Here is a 22,970-nt window from a genome sequence, read left to right as displayed (position 1 = left end):
ACAACTCACACTTGATTCTATATTTACATCTCTGAACAAGCTCACTTTGACTCATAGCTCCTTAATTAGAGGCATCGTCTTTTTCTTTTCTGTAGGGCATTTTTTTACCCTCACAATGCAAGCATACATTTGGTAACTAATACCAGCAATTAGCCTCATCTGCTATGTAAATGAGTGTAATTGCAATTAAATACTTTAGTGGGCCCAAAGGGAAAACATGCAATCATTATGAAAGTAAGTAGGAGTACATAGTTAAAGGACATTTAGGAGTGTTAACAGAAGTGCTTACTTTCCCTGTAGTAACTTCAATTATTGTTCTTCGTTTTAATTGTTAGCTCTTTCAGGTTTAGAGCATTATTTAAATAGGGCACTTTTATATAAAAAAAATCAAATAAGTGTGACATTGTCCAGATAAGTTTTACGTAGAATGGGAAAAAGAAGTTAAAGATATTTGGCGTGATAAAAAGATTTTTGTTCTGGCAAACCTAGAAAAGATTGTGTTAATTCCAAAGATAGATCCAAGAAAAGAATCAGTGGAGTATTCTGTTGTGATGTAGTGGTTCTGCCCAGGGTTCTGCCCGGTTCTATAGAACTGGTAGCTCCAAAGAGCAGCAGACACAGAACCAGTCCTGCTGTTTGGTCCAGCTGCCTGCCCGGGCTGTTACCTGACCTTTATTTCCTGCTTTTTCAACCTCAGCTGCTTTGCGCTGCACAGCTGAAATGGAAAAAGCAGTAAAAAAGTGCTTTTTCAAACGCCGCACACCCACCCGCAGTGCTTATCAGCTGTCTGGGCAGCACAGCTTTAGATATATTACATGTGTGCGCAAAATATAATCACTGAACTGGTAGTCAACACTGGTTGAATCCCACCACTGGCTATGCCCAAGATCTAGGTTCAAAGCCATTCTGATCCATGGAAATTAATTGGATAATTCTGAAAAAAAAACACCTCTCAGCCTACTTTATGAAGTTGTTAGAAGACAATGAAGGAAAATCTACATGTGAAGTATCATACTGAGGAAGAGAAAAATGTATTGGATCTGGAGGATTCCTGAATGAACTTCTAATGAAAGAAATGAATGAATGAAAGTCTAAATTCTATTTAAGACTATTCATGATGCCAGAAAAAGAATCAATATTGTTTTCAATAATCTATATCTCTTTCTTTTGGCTATTTCCCTTGCAGTTTTATACTTCATCTCAAGGTTCTAGGAATGGTAGAAAAACTTGTGATGATTTTTGCTTAGTAGGACCTTTCTTCACTTACAAACCTTGCTTCCTAAAAGTCATGGGGGCTGCATTCCTGTAGATTTTAAAACAAAGATTGGCCAACCATTGGTCCGGGGCAGCTTTAGGATACCTGTCTTGGGCAGAGAGGACTTCCAACCATATTCTCATACTTTCCATAACCTATGAATGGAACAGGTCTACCTTAGATTAGGTATTATCAGCAGTAGGGAAAGGATCAAAACACAAATACAAAACACAAATAATCTGCTGAAGGATTTCATAGAACTGTAGAGTTGAAAGAGATCATCTAGTTCAGCACTGTGCATTCAATCTAGTAGACCATTTCTGATTAATGACCATTTTTTCTTATTTGAAGATCCCAAATGAAGGACAACTCACCCTATCATCTGGCAGCTGTTTCACTTTTTGATAGTTGTATGATCAGATAGTTCTTCATGATATATCACCTGAACTCTGCCTCTTATAATTTTAATCCATGAGTTCTGAAACAATGGAAAAGAAATCTATTCCTCCAATAAGTCAGGTTCTCAGATATTTGAAAATTTTAAATATATCTGAAGATGTAGTTCATCCTGATATATTCTTAGAAAAGATATATTATGAGGGTGTTGAAGTGAGAAGATCTTTAGTAAGCAAGCATTTAATGTTTTCACCCCACCAGTGGAATGATGTTAGGTAATTAATTTGGAATACCCTCTCTCAATTTGGCCTAAATAAATTTTATTAACATATAATTGTGCCATTTCTCTTTCTTCACAGGGATGCAGCAATGACGAAAGGAGAATAATAATCCAAATTGGGACTCCTGTGTTTACAAGATAATTGATTAAAGCTATTGGGGTAGCTGCCCAAACTGCACCTTTTGGAGAAAGTGAAAGAAGTATTTTAAGTCTTTCATGTCCATCACTTGATCACCACAGGATTAAAAGAAACAATGCCTGTCTCCCCATGGAGAAATAGCAGCTTGTGGAGGCAAACTTCCTGAAGACAGGGTTGCTATCCTCTTTCCTATATCCATCTCTCATTAGAGACTGCAGCCTAGGCAACTACTTTAGGTAAAAAGAAAAAGAATAAGAATGGAGAAGAGTCCAAGGAAAAAGGCTGATATAATGACCCCCCCTCTCTCTTTCTCTCCCTCCCCCCTCTCTTTCACACACACACACACACACACACACACACACACACACACACACACACACACCCACCATTGCAAGGGACTTCATTTGAAATACTCCTCCTAATCCAACCTGCAAAGATGGTTAGCAAATGGTCAAAAATATATTCTGGTACTTCTGTGAAATTTATTTGTGGAGTATTTCTGTTCAGATTACTCTCAAAGCCTGTCCTCCTTCCTCTGCTTTTTGTAACTGTCTTTCCATTGGGTGAACTAACATTCACCTCGATATCATGAAACAAAATGCTTTTCCTTCCAGCTGCAGTGACCAGCCTCTTTCTGGCCTCTCGTCCAGTGGAATTGTTTCAACCTCTTTCCTTTAGGAGGAAAAACATAAACAAGAGGCACCTTAAAATGGAAACAGGATTTTGGTCCTCTGCCTCATAGTTTTATTTAGCAATGAACTTTAACCCTCCTTAAGATACTCTAACAAAATTGGGAACCAGTTTCACAATACATCTCTCAGGGAATATTTTCATTCAGTTCTTGCTGTTTGCTTGTTAAAACATTTTAAATTGACTTCAGTTACTCTGAAAATGTTTGACACAGATTCATACAAAATACATGTATTTATAGAATATATGTACCTACTATGTATATTTATTATATATCTATACATACAGAGATGTGTATAGAAGGCGTATCTATCTAAATGTAGAGGGAATAGATGATGTATATGAATAGCCTCAGTGGTGCAGTGGTTAGAGTGCAGTACTGCAAACTACTTCTGCTGCCAGCCAGCTGCCTGCAATTTGGCAGATTGAATCCCACCAGGCTCAAAGTTAACTCAGCCTTCCATCCTTCTGAGGTGGGTAAAATGAAGAGCCAGATTGTTGGAGGCAATAGGCTGACTCTGTAAACCACTTAGAGAGGGCTGTAAAGCACTATAAAGTGGTATATGTCTTATTGCTATTGTTTATTTAATAAACAAATTTAATATCTATTAAATATTTAATATTCTAGTATAATATTATACTAATATTATATAAAAACAGAGAAAAATAATAGCATTAAACATTTAAAATAAAATTAGCAATGTGTTTATTCTTGAATCTCCATTTCAATATGTTCTGTATTTAAGAAGGATACAACAGATAAAGTAAGGCACAAATAAGTCAGTTCTGTACCATTAATTTCTACCATGTTTTATTAGCTTCAATCCAACTATTCCTGTTTAGCTGGTTTATAATTTAAGTGCATGTAAAGAGAAAATATTAACCAAAATATGTAGACTCCCAAGGAAAAATAATTATTTGCACAATATATTAATAGAAAAGGCTTGCATCACATACCAAGATCATTCCATAGATGTCATGTTTCATTAATTCAGGAAACTATATTCACAGTCACTGAACTGAATTAAATAAGCATTGAACGGTGGGAAACGTCTGTCCCCTCACAAGTCTCATTTTGAGTACAGCAGGATAGGAAAGGTTTAAAGGAAGGCTAATCTACCTGGCTGACCTTGTCAGCATTTAAAGGTTAAACAGAATTGGGTCTGGTTAGTACTCAGATGAGGACTCTTATAGGGTATAATGCTATAGGCTATACTGGGAAATTGAAAAATATGTTGGAAGAGAACAAGAACAAACTCTTTTCATATATTCACCAAGACAACTTGGTAGATGCCTCCATAAAGCCCACCAGAAGATATGAGAGACTTTATATTACCATCTATATTAAACATCTTCCAGGGGGTATCTGATTAGACAACCATAGGCCGTTGGAAACCTTTTTCATTACCTAATTTGGGGAAAGCATCAAAGGTGGTATTCAGCAGGTTCTGACCAGTTCTGGAGAACTGGTAGCAGAAATTTTGAGTAGTTTAGAGAACCTGCAAATACCACCACTGACTGGCCCCACCCCCATCTATTCTCTGTCTCCTGAGTCCCAGCTGATTGGTTGGGTCTTCTTTTGTTGCCTGGCACAGGAGAATGGAGCTGGAAAGCAGATTAGTGGGTGGGGAGGGAATGGGAGTTTTCAGTAACCTTGCACTGGAGTTGGGTGGGGATGGGGATTGTACAGTATCCTTCCCCTGCTAGGCCCACCAAGCCACATCACGCCCAGCAAACCATGCCCACAGAAGCAGTAGTAAAAACATTTGAATCCCACCACTGGAAAGTATTAAGGAAATCAGATGCAGCCATAGACTTTTCCTGGATACAGGACTGAGAGTTCAGGAATAGGGGCTTCACTGGAATCAAGCAATTGTCTTCAATATTCATTCACGTGTTTGCCAATCTATGTAAAAAATTAACGTCTGTTTCTCCACAACGTCACCTACTATAACAATAATATATTAAAGCTTCTAGAAAGTTTAATGTACACTCAAGAAGTCTGGCCCTTCCTCTAAGCTTATAATATAGTAGACTTAATATTATACATAAATTGGCTGAAGGCCAAGGAATGTTGAAGAGAAAAAGAAGAAGAAGAAGCAAATTTAATTTCCAGTTCAGGTTAAATAATAGTCCTTTTATTACCCATGTAAAAAATTCAGGGAGAGAAGGAATTTTTTTGGAAGGCATTTGAGCTAGTTGGTTTTGCTTGATCATAATCGAAGCTGATCTATCTGCATATGAGAAAACATGTTTTATCATAAACATGTGAAAAAAAATGAAGCTAAAAGTAAGTGAGGCTGTATATTGTGTATAATTTGCACTCATTAGAAAAGTCAGAGCTTTCCTATCTTAGAGTTCCAAAAATAGTAGTGCCCTTTTGGCTTAATGTGTAAAAGAATGAGTATATTGAAGTGTTACAAACGCCCACTTTCTGTTTCAGATAGATTGGATAAAGAGAGGAAGAAGTAGTTCATTTCAGGACCTGTTTTCTTTTATCTTTTTTTTTTGCTATATGGGAGCATATGTACTTCCTTTAAAAAAATCCTTTATTGAAGATGCAGGATTCAGTTTTACACAATGTACAAATTCAAATTATAATTTTTATAATTCACAAACTTCTGCTGGATTTTTACTGTGGTTAGGTCCAATGCCTCATTATGTAAGGAAAAAAAATAAAAATAAAAAACATTATCTTGCGCTAATCGTATGCTAGTTCTTAGTTATTTTGGCCAGGGTGCAGATAGTGTCACAATACAAGTAGTCCTACAACAATTTCTTGAACTACCTTTCAAACTTTCCCATGATCATGGGATCAGAACTCAGGTTCCTGACAATTGGGATGTATTTGCAAGAATTGCAGAGTCCCAGAATCACATGTTCACCATCTGTGGTTTTTCCAGTTGCTTCCATTAAGCACAGATAATGAGGGGGCGGGGAAGCTGGATCTATTTAATGACTGTTGAAAAAGGCATTGTAAAATGGTGAGTTATTATTTAATGACCACATTACTTAGTGATAGAAGCTCCAGTCTCAATTGTGGTTCTAAGCTGAGGACTACCTGTATGCTGAGGAATCAGAAATTGTAGCATGGTAAAATCATATATTCAGAGCAAGCAAATATGCCTTGACATCTTCGTAGAACTACCAAGGCAAATTAAGATTGTTCAGTAGAGGGATGCAAAAGTTCAGTGTCATAATATGAAGCCATGGAAAAGTCATTCCTATGGCACTTCCTGACTCAGAAAATTGTATTAATTCAATAACCATAGCTCCTTATCTATGCTATTCTATTGATTCTTTTCAACACACCGATTCACATTTTTTTTCCTTCTGAGAGCTCAAGGCAAGCAGCACCAAATCAGTGTAGATTAAAACTTTTGCAATGCTTTGTTGCATACTCAAATTTGTTTCCACTTGGAAGTCATTTCTAGACTTCCTGCTCAAAAATAAAATTCTGATTTGGGGTTTTGATGATTAAACAGGTTGCTATAAAAATAGCTAATATTTACTAAATCTATATAAGTAAAAAGTTGAGATTATAATTTTATTAATTAATTTACCTGACCAGAAAAAGTTAGAACACTGCTTTTATTTTCCTTTCTGTTTCCTTCACTCTACTTTCCTTCTCTTTTCCCCTTCTTTTGTTTCCCATTGGCTTTATTTACATTTGTATTTTATATCAAGACAAAACACTTTAATAAAAATTATTTACAAACCTTCACAATAACTCACATGGACAACCTTCCTACAACATCTATAATTACCCTGAGTTTCTGCTATCAGTGATTGCCACTTTCCTATTCCTTACCAAAATGTATAGTTTCACATAGAAGTGATTTTTTTTGAGCTTCCACTGACAATCCTCACTTTCTGCTGCATCTATCACATTCTCGGTTAAAGTAATTTGCATAACAGGCTTTCCAGAATAGATCCTTTCCACCCACAATTTTTATGTACATTAAAAGGATAATATTCCAATCATAAGTATATTAATGTTTGATGACAGAGATATTATTCTTTATTGATAATCTTTAGAGATCATAGTTAATTTGGAAGGAATCAAAACTTCAGTACACAGCTCCACTTGCAAAATTGACCTTGTCAAAGTGATACACTTTGGCATCAATTAAACACAAAGCTTTTCAATCCCGTAGGTGATATTAGCAATTACATGAATACTTTGTGAAAAAGCATTTTAAATCCTCATAGCCCTATTATTAAGATAGAGAAAATATAATACCTTTGCTTGGAAAGTTTCTCACTTTGATCTTTTCTCAGTCATTTCTGGAATGCACTATTGCATCAAACTATTTAGGTCAACTTGGGCTAATTAAACTTGAACAGGAGCAAAGGGCAGTAAAAACATCTTCATTCATCTTTTCCTGATTAAAAGGCTGGTAGATAAAGGTAAAGGTTTCCCCTGTCCAGTCATGTGCAACTTTAGGGGATAATATTCATCTCCATTTCTTAACTGAAGGAACCAGTGTTGTCTGAAGATACTTCTCTGGTCATGTGACCAGCATGACTATATGCTGAAGTCAGTCGTGGGATTCAAACAATTTAACAACTGGTTCTCTACCTTAATGATTTATTTCAACAACCAGTTCACAAAACTGCTCAGAAACCTAATAACTGGTTCTCCTGAAGTAGTACGAACTGGCTGAATCCCACCATTGGCTGAGGTGCATGGAATGCTGTTAGCTTCCCACCAAAGTGATACCATTTTTTATCTACTTACATTTGCGTGCTTTCAAACTGCTAGGTGGGGCAGAAGCTGGAACAAGTAACAGGAGCTGACCCATCATGGATGCTCAGATCTGGAACCTGGACTGGCAGCTTTCTAATTGACAAGTCAGTATCAGACTTGTATCAGTATATAGCTTTAAAATGGTTAATTATTTCAGAATGGATGGTAATATCAGTGATGTCAGTTCAGTATAAAACAGTCTGAAAATCTGTTGATGAAATCTGTTGACAATTTATTTTATTACATCCTGTTTTAGAAACAAAAAAATGAACTTGATTGAAGAAAAACATGCCATAGACAGAGACACATATATGTCCAGACTGTAGTTATTGTATGACTGGACTCCTAACAAGAACTTGTTTTCAAGACTTCAGCTTGATTTACTCCCTATCCGCAGTCTTCCCACATAAGAAGTTCACATAACTTTTACTAAAATAATGGTAAGTTCTCTTATACTATCAATACTATATTATCTAGCAGAAAGAACAGTTCCCCTTCCCTCTAAATTAATTTAATTTTTAAATGGGTGATTTATCTTAGATTCTCTAAGTTAATAGTAACTGAGGTAGAATTTTCTGCCTAATAATCTTACTCTGATATGGGAAGACATTTTGAGTTAAATGTAGAAGTGATGGTCTTAGGTATCATCAAAATGTCTGTCTGTCTATTATCTGTCTATCTCATTCAATTTTGGCTGCCTGCCTCTTGGGCAATTTTTTTTAAAAGCAAATTTTATTGATTTTAAAAACAAACAAACAAAACATCATTAGACATTAAAAACATAAAACCTCTTTCCATTATAAATCTTTACAAGGCAGGTAACACATTATTTTATATCACATTCTTCTAATTTATCCCATTTCCATGTAGATGCGTAAATTCCCTTTAACAAATTTCACAATTTTATTTCTCTTTACTCTTATTCAGTCACATTTCTTTTCTAATTTATCTGCTATTCAATCATCACATTTATATTTTCCTCTGGCTTGTTTACAGTTGTTCTCATCTGGCCTTCCTCCGAGATTTTATTAATTCTCAAAAACACACACACATAAAGCACAAAAAAACATAAAACTTCCTTTTAGAAAGTAACTTGGCCCCAGATTACCTCTTTTTGTATGGACTTCAATTAAATTCATGCTCTTCTTATATACCATTACCTACCTTGTTTACCATTCTATATCTTCTATATAACTCCTCCCCACTTTTCCCTCTTCTTAATTCTATTTTATATATTTCATCTTGCTTTAAGACAATATTTTTATATCTTTTGTCCATTTTTCCATTTACATCTATCTCATTCCCAATATAAAAAAGGATAATTTCTCCTGAAATCACTAATCAGAGTATGATGCCTTTCTATCATTCCCCTAAATTGAAGTTTGAAATAGCACCTAAGTCCAATCTGATTCTGCTTAGTACATTCTACTATTTCAAAAACAAATACTACAATAATAAATCTATAATAATCAACACATTAGCCCATTAAACTCTATAATTAAACTAATATTTTAAACATTTCCTTTAATATTTTTTTAAAACTTAAAATCATTCATTATTAAACATTTTAACATTGTACCTTAATATTTTAATCTTTTATTAAATCTTATAAAATTCTAATTTTCTATTTTTAATACAAATACAACTGCTACAATACTATCATGTGTACTATGCAGAATCCCTTTTTTTTTAAAAAAAATCATACATTACCCTTTGTCCCTAAAATTTTTTTTCTTTTTCCCATCTTGTTTTATACCTTTGTAACTTTTTCACCCCTTTTCCCTTTCTTTCTTGGCCCACCTAGACTTTTTACCCACTCCTCTCCAAACCTCTGCCTTCTTGGCTTCCCCTTTCTGTTGCATTCTTCTTTCCTTTTGCTTTCTGGCATTATATTGTTTTTGCATCTTATTTTTCTCTTTCATAGATATTTTTTTTATGTCTTAAGTCCTTCCTTTTCCCTCCTCTCTTTCTCCTTTCTTTCTTAATCACACTATTTAATTCATTAGAAATGGCTTCTTCTTCCTCCGCTTCTTCCAGCTGTTTAATTTGCTGACACATACCAAGCGCCATATCTAGAAAACAAAGGGCTTCTCCCATAGCGTCCTTGCCTTCTTTCCTTATTTTTAGATATTGTTTTTTTAGTTCATCGAGAGATAGAGCCATTATAAACTTTTTCTTCTTCTTTTTCTGTATCCTCTTCTTGTTATTAAGCCAGTCAAATATTTCCAAACTTAAAATGATTCCCCAAAGTCCCAAAGTCATCAAACAGTCCAGGCAAAGCACAAACTTCTTCCTTTTACAGTTCCTCTTCCTGGGGTAAAGTCAATTAGGGAAAAAACCCCAATCTGTATTTTAAATCTTTTTTGCAATTAGCTTCTAATCTCTTTATCTTCAAAGCATCTCCTCCAACAAAGTCTTAAAATAATTTTTTTCCCCAAGCCTCTCCCTTCCCACTTGTAACAAAGGGCTTTAAGTTTTTACCTTCTGTTAGAGAGCAGATTTTCCATGTCCATTTGTTAATTCCATAAGGAAGGGAGAGTAACTTTCCCTTTCAACATTTTCCTTCACCGCTGAAAACCTCCATTGGAAACATTGTAGCATCCAAAAAGAATAGTAATTTTCCAGGTATTAGATATGTTCTTAAAGTCCCGGTTCAGCCAAGAAAAACTTTCATTTTAAAAACTTCCTTCTTCCTCCTGCACATTCTTAATCCAGTTGCTGGCTTCTTCGTGGCGGCCATTAAGACCGCCGCTCCACCGCCTTGAGAAAAGGGGGTTATTGCCGGCTGGGGAGGGGGTCTGCAATTCTCCTCAACCCCTGTCCGGATCCCCCCTGTCTTCAGCTACCCCAACAGGGCAACCTTATCCTCCAGATCCGTCAGGATCGGAGGCACCAAGACGGCTAGCACAGCAGGGATCGCGGAGAAACGCGAATCTCTGCTGTCACCGAAGCCTGGCAAACCGGAAGTCTGTTTTTGGGCAATTTTTAATAAGAAAACAATATAAATAAACCAGAACGTAAAGGGACATGACCATGGACCTGTCTATAGACCTGAGAGAATAACCATATTTTTTAATAATTTGGAAACATTTAATAAGAGGATACAGTACAGATCACTGGAGGATTGTCATTTTAGAGGCCAGAGACCATCAACAAGAAGGCATACTTTTGGGTAGTTGAAGATTTTTAATGGGACTCAGATATATATATATATAAGATAGATAGATAGATAGATAGATGATAGATAGATAGATAGATAGATAGATAGATAGATAGATAGATAGATAGATAGATAGATAGACAGACAAATGATCCTTCAATAGCCAAGCCTTTGCCAAGGAGGGCTTTGCAGGAGATATGCTGTACCTAAAATTGCATCCAGAAGACAATTGTTAACTAGGGCATTGTGAAGCAGTGGGTACAAATACATAGATTTTGATATTCCACATATTCTGCATTCTGGATCAGCACTGGCTTCCAAGTGTCTTTAAGGGCAGCCTTATGTAGAATCCATTATTGTGATCTAATCATAAGAGAACACAGACCTTGGATAAAGGGCCACTGGTCCAAGAAGAGGTCTAAATAAAGACCCTCCAGGCCACAGCAGCCACCTGCCATAGGAGCTTTATACCAAGGAAGACTCCAAGATGTCATACTAGTCTCACTGAAGACTAAAGTTGGAATGTCTTCAGAACAGGAATCACCAAACAGAGCTCCTTAGTCTCTTCAGGACTGATCTGATTTTGTTCCTTCTCATATAGAACTGCAAGACTCAAAGCACCAGGACAGGACTTCAACAGTGTTATTTGACCAGCTTGGGTTGAGATATGTAATTGGTTATCACCAGCATGTTGATGATAACTGATATCTGACTCCTAACTCATTCTCTTTTTGAAATACTAGATCTCACTTCCAATTCCACTAAGCACTTGGTACAATTTATGGCACTCCTGTGGTTTGTACACTGTTTAGACAGTTCAATAGTGAAAAAGAAGCAGACCTCTTCCAGCTTCTGATTAAATTGGAGTCCCACAAGAAATTGACTTGCAGGTAACCATTGAATCCAAGAATAGGGTTAAAAGAATGCTTTGTCAGGGTATACTGGACTGCTTATTATATTGCCTTTGATAACTGCAGCGGCTGAAGGTCGGTGGGTTTGTGCCTTCGAATCTGTGTTGATTCCAAGTGATTGGACTAGTCCCTGCATTTTTGTTGACAAGCTTTTCAGAAATGGTTTGTCATTACCTCCTTTCTAGGATCGAGAGAAAATGGTTGACCTAAAGTCAACCAGGTGGCTTTGACCTTCATGAACTCTCAGTTTCTAACCTGGTATAGTGGAAACATAGCACATCCTACCCACTATGGATCAATTAAGGGCATCATTTAAGCACTTATTAGTGGCAACAAAACTACTGGTATAGAAGCAGCTATGCCATGCCAGAAATGTGGGGCCAAAGGTAGGTTATTCTAGAGGGTTTTAGTAAGAGTCTTCCAGTATTTCATTCTATGAGGGTTAACTTTCTGCTGCCTGAAGTATTGCCCTGAATTTCGATGTTACTTCTATCATAAGCTTTATTGTGAGTTGGCATTTGAATCTAGAATGGAAAGGCAAGATATAAACGAAATCAAATATATAATAATACTGAGGATTTCTTTCTTGCATAGTGCAAATTGCTTCTGCTTTTTTCTACTCAGCCTTTGGCAAGTTCAAGAATAATAGAATAGCTGTTCACATTGGGACTTAATACATTCTAACAAGAAAATAGCTGATTATTTCTTCCAGAGTAATTTATGAACTGAACTAGGGTAGGCTATTGGGAATGGGAGGGTGAATTTTTTTATGAATTGTTTACTAAGGTAGAAGTTCAGATCCTTTCTAACTTTTCTTCTAGAATAAGCCTTTTGACCAAAATAAGTTAATTAATGTCTTCACCAATGTGCCCAAAGAAACTGTGTTTAAAATGCATGCATTGAACAGTGATGGATGGAACGTTAATTATAACCTATGAGGAAAAAGCTTTTTCTGTGGGTGTTACAGATAACTACGCACAAAGTTCTCCATAGTAGTCATTCCACATGCCACCTTCTTACATTAGAGACAGGGTTTGTGTCAGTGTAGAGTTCGATGGCCATTCTGAAAAGGCCAGCAAGTTTGTCATTGAGAAAGTCAACACTTGTCAGCTAATATTGAAGCTGATTATTGTTTTCTGATAGGGATAAGTGCTGACTGGATTGTTGTAACTGTACAGGTGATTTGTTTTACATTTGCCAGGCACTCATGCTAGTGTGGATTAGTGTGACAGATGGTCAGTCAGGCAGACAGACCAAGGAAGTTGATTGCTCAAATTAAGAAAGCTGTAATTCAAACACACTTTATACCAATTCTGAACATAGTTTAAGTTTTGAAAGAGGTAGTTTGATGCGACACATTTTAGGCAGCAATACAGTTTTGGAACCATTGGATCCTAATGAGGATCTACAGCAAAATAGTTTATTTTATGTTGCAAAATCAGATTTATGCTTAGTGGGTTTCTTCCCCCACTTTATAGCATCAAACTATGGGCCTATCTAAGTCATACCCTGTTGACTGGAAGACAGCAATTGCTTTAGCCTTGCAGTTTAAGCTGAAACATACTGAAAAAAAGCAAAGAGTAATTTTCTGGGAACGAAATGTTTGGAATTTAAGCAAAACAGAAAGAAGAGAAGAAACCAATTGTACAGTGCTGTTTCATATGACTTAAAAAAGAAGTTGGAGTGGCCTATTTGTTTTTGTGAGCTAGGCAATGGAAAAAATATATTCATATGGTATATTTGCCTGGTCTATCATAGCTTTCTGAACCTGATGTTCTCCAGATGTGTTCAGTTTCAGCTTCATTGCACATAGTGGCTGAAGCCTGAGTGAACGGATCTCTTTCATATCTGAAAGTACCATCTGAAGGTACTATTTGAGAAAGCCTTTATTGCTACTCAGTATGTGACTGAGAAACTTTTTCTGCCCTTCCTCACATTTTCACGTAACTAGCAAGCATATACTGTGATTATGAACAGACAAGCAATTTGTTAACTAATGCAGCTTCTGGCAAAAGGAAGTGGTGGCAAAACTGCAAGAGCCTCAGAGGAAACATTTTCAATTTCAAGGCACATACTGAGATACAGCTGTGCCAAGGCATGCATATTTATTGGACCTGGAGAAGAAGCAAATGTGAAACTAATTAAACTCTAGCAGTGTCAGCCATGGTGGCTAAGGTTTGGTTGCATTGGCTCTTGGTCTCCAAGGAGATATGAACATTTTCAAAAAAATATTTTTTCTGATAATAGAATAGAGTTATGCTAATAGTTCTTTTTAAGTTAGGTCAGACTATCTATATATTATTCACTAGGTGCAACATAGTCCAATCAACTCCACATACAACTGCTGCAGGATTGTTTTGTATATATACCACCTAGGGACTTTGGTGATAGGTGACCTAATATCAACCAATCAATAACAATGATTCAGATCTTCCTAGAGATCTGATGCCATTCAACGTTGCCTTCTATATTATACAGAACACCTGTCAGGATAGCCATGATAAAGAGGAGAGTAAAAGGAACACAATGAATGTATGAGGAAAATATTACTTTTTTAAAACATTGGAGAAACGGTGTAATTTTACTTGCTTTCCATGTTTCTACCCCATCCCCCACTTCCTGGATTCAAGTTGTGCAGATATGAGAAATATTTTTTAACAATTAGTATAGCCACAGGAGAAAAAAAAAGAATGAAATAAGGGCCAGAGAAAGAAATAAGAAATAAAATAGCTAGGGGCAGTAAGAAAGTTTTGCAGACTACAGAAGATATAGTGTTCATGATCAAGAGGACGGATTGAGCTATTTATTTGGATTTCTATTAAAAAAAGAGAAAATGTTATAGAAAATATATCTTCTTTTCAAGAATGTAAAATAATGTATCATTAATGGTTGATTAAGCACGTCATGATGTGGAATCAATCGCTTGATTATCTTGGGTCATTTGTACAGTATATGTGGGAATTTTTGCAGGATTTAATGAAGTTAATTTTTTTTTCCAGAAGTTTTAGTTACAACAAATAGAAAGAAAAGTTTCTTGACGATTCTTATTAGATGGGTAGGAAAGGCACAGTAGAAGTAACAAAGTAGGGGGGAAAAACTTCTCAAGCTACAGCAAGAGGAAGGGTGGTAAAAGAACAAAATAATAACATTGCAATATGTAAAAACAAATGGAAAAGGCATAGTAGGACAGTTGGCTTTCCTGGCAAGATAAATGTGTTTAAGTGTGCCACACATAACTGCATGGAAAGACAGAACTTTAGACTGTTTTGAGTCACATAAGATAGTTGTTGAAAAAAATGTTTATTTTACTAAGGGTTGGGTGACAGCACATATAGCTATTAAGAAGCTCAATTGCCCAACAAAACCCTACATAAGTTAGCTTTAATAATAAACTAATAAAAGGACAGTTGATACCTAAACCCTTGCTGATTACAGAGTGTTTCAAGTTTCATTCATGCAAACAGAAAGAGGGAAAATCCATTGCAGCATGCAGAATTGAACTGAAAAGCTTGCAAATTTAGTAAAGGGTTAAATGGCATATTGAGGATCAGTTAACTATGGAATTCTGAAAGAAAAGAATGAAAAAAGATTTAAAGAAACAAATTTAAAACAGAATTTAAAATGGCTGTATTTACATAGAAATGTCTGCTAGAGATTCATTAGAACAGTCAGGAGGAAAAGAATAGGCCAACGTGAACAGCACTATCATTGCGGCAGACCAATTTAATGCATATTTAAAGGATAAACTTGCAGAACATGCTATAAAGGGGAACCTATTCAGAGTACTTGTCACTCAGGAAAGTGAACCATTTGTTAAAGATAAACAAGCCATGACTTTAAAAGGAGTGTGGTACTAAGTGCTAAGGATAAAAACATGAACATGAAACAGGTTAGATTTTTCCAGCAAACCTGCATCTATATAATAAAAATGAAATTTCCTTAGTTGATAAATAAATAAAAATAAGACCAACAATACACGGCTCACATCAGAAGCAAAAAACTTCCAATGAAAACATTGTGTTAGGAGGAAATGTCACACTCCCGTCAATATGTGTGGAAACTAACTGAATTGGATGGAAGTTGGGGGAATTTTTTTCAAATACTGATCATACCTGTGGTTTCAATAGCTAAAAAGAAAGAACAGCAGAATCTATGACGATTTTATGGTTACTTTTATTCCAATGTTTTATATGAGTTATAAAAAACAATTTTACCCAGAATTAAGCACATTTTAATCTCGCTGGAGTTCATTTCATCAAAATAGTCCTACCAATAGTTTTATTTACAGATGGATAATTCTAAGGTGTTTCTCATCATAAACATTCCCAAAGGGTTATATTGTTATAACAAACAGATTTTGGGGGCAAAATCTCAGCACATTGTCAAGAAGCTGTGAGGTTTTCCAGATTCCTAATGATTACATCATGACCTCTGGAGAAAATAGTTAAATGCATTTACGAAACCTCAAGACAATATTGATGGGTTAACATGATGCAACAAATTTGACCTCTTTAAACCTAGCATTACATACTGCAGTCATCCCTTTGTTACACCAGGCCTACATAACTGTGCAAAAAATAATCAAGAAGTTGTAAATGCGTCAGGGTCCTAAGATGTGTCAGATCTATGTTCATTTTAAAATTCATTAATTATTAAATGCAGATACCATACTCCATCCTTTGAATGTTTTACCTCAAGATGGGAGAAGATGGCCATAGACACAAAACAATGAACAAGCCTTCACAGAAGCAAAGAAAATAGTGACATAAGACATAGTGCTCACTTATTGTATCTCACACTTCTTAGTAACACTGGTTTATGAGTCTTTACCATATGGCATGGCATACGTATGGCACATTGTGATGACCCGTAGCCTCTCAAAATAACCCCAAACCCAAAACATATATTAAAGTCTGGTAAAGCCTTCAACTTAACTTCACTGTTTTATTAGGCACAGTTTAAAGTCACAAAAGTAAACAATGAGGCAAACAGAAAACCAAAACAAACTGCATTGATGAGAGTTCTGAAGCAAGCCGAGATAACTAATTATAAACTCCAGGAAAATAACTGAGAAAAGTCCATGGGAAGAACGCCAGCAAAGATAAGCCTCTTTCAAGGTGAACACTAATTGACTTCAGCAATTCTAACTGTGCAGTTGCAAACTTATATATATAGCTCCCACCTGCAAGCCACAAGGAGGATCATGGTAATCTCCTCTTGAGTAGACCTCGCTTTTCCCTGATCCTCTCCTCCCTGTGTGACCTAGGATGGATAGGGGATAGGCCTGGATCTTCCTCTGATGCTCAGCCGGCCTCTGCCCTTCCCCAGCCTCCTCCACCAACTCTGGAGCCAGAGTTCCTCAGAGTCAGACTCCACCAGGGGCATGACAGCACATATCATGCAGAACTATCTGGGAACATAATCTTTTTATCTGTGGTGGGTGTGTGTTCAAAGGGACTAGTGGTATTTTAGTGACTTCAGCAACAGCTGTCATGCTATAGATGCATCGAGACAACTCTTTGTGAGACAACGAAAGACTGACAACAGATCATAATTTATAGCATAAAGTTTTAGACATTTCTGAAAAAAAAAAAAACGAATGTGATACCATGCATCAGTATCAGCTGTATTGGCACAGTGGTTAGAATACAGTTCTTCAGGCTACTTCTGCTGACTGCTGGCTGACTGCATTTTGGCAGTTCAAATCTCACCAGCTCAAGGTTGACTCAGCCTTCCATCCTTCCAAGGTCTGTAAAACAAGGACCCAGATTGTTGAGAACAATTTGCTGATTTTGTAAGCTGCTTAGATAGAGCTGTAAAGCACTGTGAAGTGGTATACAAATCTAAGTGCTATTGCTATAGTAATATTGTTCTTAGATCATGCCTAAATAGTCAAACTAAATTGAATGAAAAGTATTGAAGTGAAACAGATGAGGCAAGTTATGTCCAAAAGGGTGATTAATTTGCAGTCTTCTTCACTATCAGATATTTAGAGATTTCTTTTTGTGGGTGAGCTGAAAAGCTACTACAACTCTTAAATGTATAAGAAGATATAAACCAAGTTTATATCTTGGTTATATTGAGCTATGTTGTATTAGGTTATTACTTTTATTAGAACAGTAAGCATGGCTATGATTTAATAAATACTGCTTAGTTACCTCCATATATGTAGTAATTCTTGCTCACAGATGTTAATTCTTCCAGATAGTTTATTAAAGCAAACAATGAAAAACCTATTTTTGATTATAGTCTTTTGTTTGATCAGTAAAAAAAGACATATCACTATTTGTCAGACGTGTCCCTATATCTTATCTACTGAAAGATTCTGAGATTGTTACAACTTATTCTAAGTACAACATACTTATCCAGGTCTCTTAGCACACTTTAAATAAATATGTTTTAAAAAATGTTGATTAATGAAAGAACTTCAGACTGTGAGCACCAGTTTCATTCCTTCCTGACTGGTCCCAGTCTCCAAGCTTGTTTATTTAGTGTCACCCATAGTCTGTCATGGCTGACCTAAAACTATCAAAAACAGCCACAATTGCAACCAAGCATAAACAAAAATCTGAACTGAAGGTGCAGAGGGACTGCTGTTCTACAGATAAGATCTATTGCTGTAATAGTCCTTGATTATCATGACCAAAAGTGGGGGGAGACAGAGAAACACCAAATATACAGACACGTTTCTGTTTATTTACACAGGAAGAGAAGGGAAGCAAATCATTTACAAAGAGGAAGACATTGTGAATTGGTCTGCAGTCTACGTCAGTGTTTCTCAAGAGTTTATAAAACCAGATTTTGTCAAGGCTTGCTTCTGATGGCTTTGGTCTGGTTTTGTTTTGTTTTTACGAGGGGCTAATATATTGTAAACAGAGATAGGAGGCTTGAAGAAAATTAATGATAAGTGCGTATATAGACATAAATGTATGTATATGTAGTAGTAAACTTACCTGCCATGATTTTAAGTAAGGGTGACCAAATAATGCTCTTTCCAAAGACTGCAGAGCTATAATTCTCACCATGTTTCACCATTCAACATCCAACATAGCTGAATGGGGTTGCTGAAAAGTGCTGAAGGGCCATATATTTTGTGTGTGTGTTTTAGAGAACAAAAGCTTAGCTGGTATTCTACGATAACCTGATAGTAAAAATGATGTTGTTTCACCAGTATCTCTGAAGATATAAATTCAAAAATATTGAAAATGTAAATAACAATAATAAACATATTGGTGGGTTTTTTTTTGAAAAAGGCAAACTAGGGGTGGACTGAATTTTTTTTTTTTGTCCTTTCTAAGGTTTGAGATATTGTTTGCTCTTACAATGATTTAGCTTACACTATAGTATATATGACAAAACCTAGGGCAAGTGTAGACATAATTTCTCGCTTATTTTCTGAGACATAATTTCAGGCTGCTCTGTGATGGAAGCTAAAGGAAGGACCTTTTTTGAGGAAAACTTCCCATGGGGATTCATCAAATTAGGCAGAGAACATAGAATAAGAGAGTTGGAAGAGATCTCAGAGGTCTTCTAGTCCAACCTCTGCTCAAGCAGGAAAACCTATACCAAATAGTTCTCCAGTTTCTTTTTGAAAGTGTCCAGTGATGGAGCACCCATGGTTTCTGAAGGCAAGCTATTCTATTGGTTGATTGCTCTCACTGTTAGGAAATTTCTTCAAGCTTGCTTTCTCCTTTGTTAATTTCCAACTAGTGTTTCTTGTCTTACCTTTTTGTGCTTTGGAAAATAGTTTGACTCCCTTGACTTTGTAGGAGCCCCTCAAGTATTGGAACAGTGCTATCATGTCATCCCGTCCTCCTTTTCATTAGATTAGACATATCCAATTCTGTTATCATTCTTCCTATGTTTTAGTCTCTACCCTAATAACCATTTCTGTTGCTCTTCTCTGCATTCTTTCCTGAATCTCTGCCCTAGCCAGAGGATGACACCAGGATATATCTCACCAGATGTTGGAGTGGCCCATGGAGTTGGGGTTGATAGTTTGTCTGGTAGAAGATAATTTTCTGCTCATCCCAAGCAAGCAACCTCTGTAGGCCCCTTATCAGTCAACAGGAGTGCTGATTTACCACAAGCTTATCAGGTGCTTAGGAGTTGAGGACTTGTCAGCTTAAGGAAACTACAGTCAATGACTTAAAAACTAGCTATCAGCACCCCAGACAACAATTAAAAAGCTACATATAACCAGGCTCCACATAAATACTACACATAGAATAGGTCAAAGCACAAATTCTGATGAAAGAGAAGTTTCCTGAGTCTGAAAGCTTGGAAGACTAAACCTCTGGTATCAATAACTGTTCTAGATTGGATTCTGCAACATTATCCTGGAACTTGTATATTTGCCTTCATTCATCTCCCAAAATTGCCAACTGTATGGTATTGAACACCTTATATACATTAGGCTCACCTATTATTTTGTAAAATATATTGATTAGATAATAGTCACAGTTTTATTTTGGGAATTCCAGAATTTGTGAACCTATTTAATGACCTATAATGTTAAGGTTATGACAAAACTGATGCTGTTAAAACCAGCTGGCAATAAAAAAGAACCCCACTTCAATACATAAATATTACAGCTGGACAATTTATTTGGATTATATCCTTTTATGATAATAGACTTCTTGGATGAAAAATGATCAAGAATTTTCAGGAGTGTAAACTAGATTGAGAAGTTGAAAAAAATATCAAAAAATAAGAAAAATAAGAAGTCAATAGCAAACTATTTCTGTATTGTTACCAAGGAAACAGCAGAGATGTGTCCATCAGGAGACAAGCTCAACTTGAGGAAGATTACTTTTGCTTTTGTTTCAGGAAAACAAGAAAACGTATATAAACTAATTTCTGTAATTTAATTCTGTGGTAAAAGACAAGAGGAAAGTCTGGCCAATATCATCTACTGTGGTTCATGGCTGAATGAGCATTTGCTTGGGTCTCCATAGTTCTAATCCAGTACACCATATTGCAGGGATCAGATTTTATATAAAAGTTTATTTATTTGCATGGTGATGTTACTTCAGCCAGGACACTACAATGCTAATGCAGAGTAGTAATTCAGCTGCCTAAGATTGCTAGCCCTGCTTGGTTTATGCTTGCACACCTCCCAACATGTATCACAAGGGGTGAGCTAACTCTACACCAGAAAGAAAGATGAGCTTCCTGCAGCCCTCTCTCTCCACTGGAGCTGCCTTGCAAACAGGCAAAGCAATTGGGAAGGTCTAGTGCTAGCAGAGTTCTTACTGTCTGAACAAAGCATTGCCTCATCTTCCACTGGAGTGGTCCCTATTTATCTATTCACATATAACAGACTTTTGAACTGCTAGGTGGGCAGAAGCTCTAGGTGAGTGACAGAAGTTTATCCTATCACACAAGCTAGGACTCAAAACCGTTGAAGCAAAGACCATCTCCAGAGTCATTAAGCCACCAAGTCACTGAGCATATTATATAATATTCTATTCTTAACATTTATTCTGTATACTGTTCAGTGTCTCTGTACTCTCCTGTATAGTGCATTAGATGTGTGCAGGAAAAATGCATAGCCCAATAAGAATTAAACATACATACATCATTTGATAGCCAATCCGGGTTTGATTAGTCAAATGTAAACTGCAGGAATGAATTGTCCAAAATGTCAGTGGAAAAAGGAAAGGTCTCTCGTTTAAAGTAGCTTTTGGTTGCTTAGCTATTTAGCATGTTTAAAACAATTGACAACTTCTCCTAGCTAGTGGCATATACCAGTCCTTTTCAAAGCAACATTGAAATGAAACCAGCAGTGATTCTTTCCAGTTAACCTAATGGAACTAGGAGCAGTTTCCATACTAAAACATATATCTTCCAACTTCCTTGTTCCCTTTGGCAATTATGACTCAGGCACTATTTGTCTTCTATTCTAGCATACAATATTCAAAAGCCAAGGGGAAATTTTATTGGCAAGATATTTAACACTAATGTTTCCTTGTTTCTGTGGACTGAGAATGCCAGACAGTATATAAAGATTTCAACAAATCACAGACACCCTATTAAGAATTTTCAGTTCTTCATCCATTGGTAGAAACAGCAGACTTAATTCAGTTAAGGCAAATGCAATTAAAAGAAAGGATTGCCAGACCCTTCAGAGGAATGAATGGAAAGACTGTTAGTTGCCTTAACTTCTAGCTCTAGTCAACATTTCTTCCTTGGATCACTTTGAAAACAGAAGGATTTAGAAAGAAAAGAAAATAAATTGGGGAGAGGGAAAAGAGGGGGGAATGATACATGAAAAGAGTGGGAAAACTCTCCTCAGATCCTGTTCCCCACCCGCCCATAGATCCAGGCCCTAAGATAAGAAATGCTTATAAAATGTTGTGAGACATGTAAGAAACCAGTGAATATCTCACCGTTCCTGGTTTTAAATATTCCCTATAAATTTAAAAAGCATGGAATCTCAAATACTTTTCATACAACCATCTGGTGGCTTCACTGGAATAACAATAATTTAGATTATTGAAGTTCAACTAGACAAAAATGTTAGGTTGCCACATGGAATTGCATCTTTTGATAAAAACTTTAATAACCATTTGGGACCGAGACATTTACAATTACTTAAGATGATAATTTCATGAAGTGAAATTCTCCTATTGGTAACTGATGCTTAAAGAACAATAATAAGATGAAATATTACTAGATTATTAATTTGTATATAAAGTTTGTGAAGTGACCATCTCAGGATCTTCCACTTCCACTTTCATTGGAATAACAAATAGAATTGCAGGGTTGAGAAAATCTGTACTTCCACGTTTGCAAACTATGGGTTTACTGTGAATATCTTGAAAAATAGCTTTATTCATCTATATTGTCCTTGAAGAATTCTTCTTCATTGTATTCATTCTCTACATGGTTTTCAACATCTCCTAATAATTATAAACACCTTGTGGAAACTATTTCAATTCAGCATGTGTCTCAGTCATTTTTCTCATGTAAGATATTGTAGCTTCCTCTTGATTAGTTTTACTTCCCCCTTCTGTTTATTGTATCAAAAATATTGAATTAGTCCACCATTTTTAAAACATTTGTGCCTTGGTCCTTTCACTAGATCTTTCTACTCTGCTTGGAGTCCTGCCATCTTTTTCATGTTTTACAAAATATCTTGTTCCATCTAAAATCATATCAATGGGTCGTGTTACTAGCATTTCATTTTTCACTCTCATCGTACTAAAACTGTATGTATAGCCATGTCAATTTAATAAAAATGTCAAAGTATTTCCCATTTTAATGATTCTGGCACAATACAATTAAGAAACAATTATTCTGCAGTAGAAAATCCAGGCTTAGACTCTTGTGATTTTTGTGTCTTTGTCTCCTATTCTTGCAGATCTTTTGATCAAAAAACAAAAAC

This window comes from Pseudonaja textilis, chromosome 1, assembly GCF_049901715.1.
Source record: "Pseudonaja textilis isolate UNSWEBS1 chromosome 1, rPseTex1.2, whole genome shotgun sequence".
Classification (NCBI taxonomy): Eukaryota; Metazoa; Chordata; class Lepidosauria; order Squamata; family Elapidae; genus Pseudonaja; species Pseudonaja textilis.
This window is presented reverse-complemented; position numbering follows the sequence as displayed.